This window comes from Polypterus senegalus, chromosome 1, assembly GCF_016835505.1.
Source record: "Polypterus senegalus isolate Bchr_013 chromosome 1, ASM1683550v1, whole genome shotgun sequence".
Taxonomy (NCBI): domain Eukaryota; kingdom Metazoa; phylum Chordata; class Cladistia; order Polypteriformes; family Polypteridae; genus Polypterus; species Polypterus senegalus.
The window spans coordinates 34726101-34732115 of NC_053154.1; positions in this window are offsets into that span (position 1 = coordinate 34726101).

Genomic DNA, 6015 nt, shown 5'->3' on the forward strand with positions numbered 1-6015 from the left:
TCTTTTAAACCAGCTGTCAATACTACATGACTGACCACTGTCTGTTTTAATCAAGCACCTCAGAATTACTCCTCGGAATTGCACTAAAAGTCTGACCAGAGTCCTACCCCAGGATACAAGACAGGAGAAGCAGACATGTAGCGCCTTACACACATTCCCAACAAGGAGTAGAAGCTTACATTTCAGAATGAATAATATCGTGATTTTACAGCAACGCTAGCCACAAAATGGCTGTAAGTCTTCACCACAAATATAATAATAATAATAATATCCATCCATCCATTATCCAACAAACTATATCCTAACTACAGGGTCACGGGGGTCTGCTGGAGCCAATCCTAGCCAGCACAGGGCACAAGGCAGGAAACAAACCCCAGGCAGGACGCCAGCCCACCACAGATAATAATAGATAGAGAAGATAGATAGATACTTTATTAATCCCATGGAGAAATTCACATACTCCAGCAACAGCATACTGATAAAAAACGATATTAAATTAAAGAGTGATAACAATGCAGGTATAATAATAATAATAATAATAATAATAATAATAATAATAATAATAATAATAATTTTAAAAACTTTGATGGAGTGGTGTCTTGTCCAGTGGGTTGTTTCTACCTTGTGCTTTATGCTTGCTGTGATAGGCTCCAGCCCCAGGGACCCTGCTCAGGATTAAGAGGGTTTAAAATATGGTGTGATATGGTATAATATTAAAAAAAGGATAAGAAGAAGGAGAACATAACAAGGTAGAATATTGCGCTAAGCTGCAAGTAATTTTTGCCACTTCACAACAACATCAAGAATAGCACAGCTTGCATCCATGACCACCTGTGAGTTGACACTGTGATATTGTTTGAATCTCACTTATACCGTACGTTCTCATCCACGCTTGGGGCAATGATCTTTATATGTGTGCCAATCTGCATGAGTGCAGCTTGCTTTAACGTGACCTCATGTGGAGTGGTACATCCATCCATCCATTATCCAACCTGCTATATCCTAACTACAGAGTCACGGGGGTCTGCTGGTGCCAATCCCAGCCAACACAGGGCGCAAGGCAGAAAACAAACCCCGGGCAGGGTGCCAGCCCACCGCAGGACACACACACACACACACACACACCAAGCACAGACAAGGGACAATTTAGAATCGCCAATGTACCTAACCTGCATGTCTTTGGACTGTGGGAGGAAACTGGAGCACCCGGAGGAAACCCACGCAGACATGGGGAGAACATGCATACTCCACACAGGGAGGGCTCGTGGAGTGGTACAGAAATGTATAAATCTTCAAAGTTTGGTGCAAAATTTGAGAATTGATTGGTTGTGACATGCACAACTCATCACTATTGCAAAGCTGCGTTTACCCCAAAAAAGTAACATTATCAACACTTTCATTTTGTCTGACAGCACGCAGCTTCTTCATGTAGATCTTAGTGATCACATATCATAGCAGTTCATTGTTGCCCTGCGTTTCTAAAAAATTCAGCTATTCCCGAAAAATGTGCACTGATACCTGCCTTAATGCCATTTTCTGGCAGCACCTACCAAGCTCACAAGCTCTTCTAAATGCTGGGGAAGATAGAAATACTTTCATAAATTTGGAAAATTGATAAAATGCTATCACTCCTACTCTAAGAGTAGAAACAAATTAACGTAACTTAGATTTTTGAGCCAGTTAGGACTGTTTTGCTATTCTGAGACACAAGCAATGGTCTCCAATGTTATGATTCTTTGTATTTATTATTTTATTTCAAAACATTTCAAAAAACTGTTTCATATGTGAATACCAAGCACTTAGGTTTTAAATATATTTATATTGTGGACCACCAGGGGGTGTACCACTTCCTAAACTCTGACACAAGTCTTGCCAAATTGCACACCTTTCATTCAAGTGGAGAAGCATTTTTCTTTTGCCCCCCACTGCACAACACAGTACAAATCACCAAATAGCACACAGTCCTTTCTTCCTCTTTCTTCTCTCAGTCTCCACTCCTCGTCCTGAAAGCTTTGTCCTCCACCTCCTGACTCTGGCTCCCTGACTGATGGTGAAGTGGCTCCTTTTATACAGTAATGTACCCGGGAGTGCCCCAGGTTTTCCTTGACCTTCTCCTGGCTGCAGTTCTGGGTGTGGTGGAAGAGATGCCCCAAAGGGTACAGCTGTAGCTGCCCCTTGGCAGCACCCATGGAGCATAACAGGGCTGCTCCAAACTACAACCCTAATGCCTTGCGGGGACGCGTGATGTAGTAGCAACCCAGGGGGGCTGCCTTCCAGTGTCTCGGGGAGGATACTGTCCTAAAGAGGTTCTCTCCCTCAGTCCATTCAACCAGCTGGTGTTCTGGCTAAGTAATGGTCCTGGCCATCCATCACTATATATATATATATATATATATATATATATATATATATATATATATATATATATATATATATATATCGTATATACATTGTGAGCTGGCCAAGCAGAGATCCAAGCAGAACTGGAACAAACAAAGAATATTTGGGACACCAGCCGGGTAGTCCCATATTAATTCCCTGATTTTCTTCTATAAACATACACAAATGCCTTCTGGCAATAGTGAAAAATAAGCCCGCAGAGTACGAAACAGAAAATAAATCTGGCTTTTAACTTAACTCTTGGAGGTCTTCCGTAGCGCTCCCACTCGTCTGGATCCAGTCTCAAAAAGACAAGTCAGTGGAGGCAGCTGGGCTTTTAATAAAGAGGACTGGAAGAGGCGGAGCTAATTTACTTCATGGGGAGTTTCCTGGGAGCTTCGGGGAAAAAGAAGACACAATTAGTGACAGCGCCCCCTCTCGCCCAGGTAGGTTACCATTTACCTCGAAAGAGCCAGCATGGAGATCCTCAGACGGACATGCGTGACAATATGCATATATATTCAGTTCTGTTGGTGATTTTTTACTTTCACTTTCATTTTACGGTGGTTGAAAATATTTTCAGTCTTTCCGCAACACCATTTTGTTTTTCACATTAACTACTGTTTTGAAGACTATTTTGTGTGCAGTTGTTATGCTCGTTGCAATGGATGGACAGCCTGATATCTTGACATCATTATCACAACCATATAACGGTCAGCAATGTGAAGCACCAGGTTGTCCAAGACTGTGGATACATTTATTAAGAATCTTTCACTAGTGCTATACTGTTTGACTTTCCACCTTCTGAACTTTAGCCAGTGAGTTTCAACCTTTGAGCTCTGATTTATGTTCTTGAACTAATGTTCAATCTGCTCTATTTTTTGGTTAGGATCCTTGATTTACTTCTGACCACATTTCATCTCGTGTTTCACTTTGTTCCCAAGTATCCTCCTATTTCATACCCTGTGGCAGAACAGGTAGGTTTATAGAGGCAGGCTGACATGAACACTCTGTGTCATGGAAGGGAGGCAGCAACAATAATTTAGCATTTTTAGTGAATCATACTTCATAAAGCAAAAAAATTCCACTGTTGTTGGAAAGCAAATATGAAGAAACAGACCTTATTGATTTCAAATCATGGTGGATGTCTCTCTTTCTCTCCCAGTGTCCTCAAGGAATGCTTCATGCAACTTTCAGGAATAGGATAGATGAAGAAATGTGATCTGTAGATGTTCTCCTGCTGATCACTGTGTAGACAGCAGATGTGCTTTGATCCCTTCAAAATGTATTAAAATATCTCTGTCTTCCAAATACCTTTATCTTTCTCTGAGGATCCTTATTGTCACTTAGGTACACAATCAGTCCTTGAGACCTTTATATACAATTGTTCTGGGAGTGCCCTCCAGTGCTTGCATTCTGCTCTGCAGTTTCCAGTTTTCTTTCCTCTAAATACTGGTTATCTTTCCCCTCTTGCCATAAATGTTTCTTATTTGGTGTTTCTCTTTCTAATTTTCAACAGAGGCTTTTTGACTTAGCTTCAATAGGGGCAAAGACTTTGGAAATCTCCAGACTGCCTTTCATTTCTGCTTGGGAATCCAATCTTCTTTATTTAACCTTTGAATGTCATTTTCCATTCATCTCTTGCTTTGATATATATACAGTATAGTTATAAGCTCTTTGTAGGTATAATTTAGTAAGTACTGTTGATCCTCTAACTTGATTTAGTAAAGTGGAAATTAGGTGAAGAGGATAGCTATTCTTGCCTGTAATTTCATGTAGTTCCTAGTAGTCAATACATGGACCAAAGCCCCCGTCTTTTATTCTGCACTTTCATCTGTAAGCCTGACACTGATCCACCCCAATTGGACTGTTGAACCATCTAATAAAGCCATTTTATCAATTTTCTTTAATATAGGATTTCATTGCCTTAAACAATGTATAAATCATTCCTTAAAGAAATTGATGGGCGGCACGGTGGTGCAGTGGTAGCGCTGCTGCCTCGCAGTTAGGAGATCCAGGCTCGCTTCCCGGGTCCTCCCTGCGTGGAGTTTGCATGTTCTCCCCGTGTCTGCGTGGGTTTCCTCCCACAATCCAAAGACATGCAGGTTAGGTGGATTGGTGATTCTAACTTGGCTTTGGTTGGTGGGTGTGTTTGTGTGTGTCCTGCAGTGGGTTGGCACCCTGCCCGGGATTGGTTCCTGCCTTGTGCCCTGTGTTGGCTGGGATTGGCTCCAGCAGACCCCCGTGACCCTGTATTCGGATTCAGCGGGTTGGAGAATGGATGGATGGAAGAAATTAATCTATTATTAAATCAACACAGCCCTCATGTTTCCTATGAAGTGGTAGTTATAACACTTTTTGCTTAATGGTAGCAACTCGGTGCGAGTACCACATTCTCACTCATAACTGTGGAAATGAAATGAGTTTTGTAGAAATTAGTTCAAGCCGCAATGCTTTTATTAGACCAATCAATCTTCGGATTGTGCTGTTTTAGCCATGGAATCCTCTGTATCACACTGAGGAATAGACGAATGTATTACAAAGAATGCAAGATGTTTGTCATATAAGAGGCTGAAGGTTACTTTAATGGAAGACCTTATAAACTCCAGGATTCCTAGACCAAGGGGTTTACTGTCGATTGAAAGAACTTTGGGTTTGTATTTTAATGGTAGGAGAGACATATCGTATGTAAAAATTTCACCAATGCTGTACTTATAAACATTTTGCTCCGCTATTGAATCTAACGTCTCTGTGGTAAGCTTATTAGTAATCCTAACTGACATATACAACAAGATGTTATATAGGCTTTCACTCTAAATGACCCAGCTCTGATCTGAGACGAGTGTTTTCATTTCCCTGAAATTTGGGACAAGTAGATACCATGTCTTTTAGCACGTCAATAAAAGCACAATTTTTCTTTGATTCTTTGTTGCCATTCTTTTAATGTCAATGCCAAGTTATTTATAGAGCACATTTAAAACAACCTCAGTAATGCTGTAGCCAAAGTACTTTACAATAAAACATAAATAAAATAAATAGAATAAAATACAATAAAACATAATACAAACCAGCATTACGTTTAAACAAACAAATGACTATAAGGAAGGAAGGAACCATCAGTATCACTGAAGGTCACGGAAAGTTAGAGAGTAGAAATGCGTCTTCAATTTCCTTTTAAGCAGTTCAATTAAAGGTGACTCCTTAATGTATTTAGGTAATGAATTCCACAGACGAGGTGCAGCAGCTGCAAAAGCCCTGTGTTCCTTAGTTTTGCACTTAGTATGAAGGACAACAAAAGACTACTGGTCAGTAGATACAAGCTCTCTGGATGGCTGATGAAAAACATACTGTAATTCAGATAAATTGGTGGAAGCATACCCATTTATTGATTTAAAAACCAGCAGCAAAATTTTAAAACCAATTCAGAAACTAACAGGTAGCTAGTGTAAAGAGGCTAAAATTGGAGATACAGAATCAAAATTTCTTGCCCTGACCAAAAAAACAGGCAGCAGCATTGAGGACCAACTGGAACCTATGTATCAGGGATTTGCTGATCCCAAAATACAAGTTACAGTAATCAAGCCGAGAAACGATGAAAGCATGAGTTACTTTCTCAAGATCTCTAGGAGGTACAAA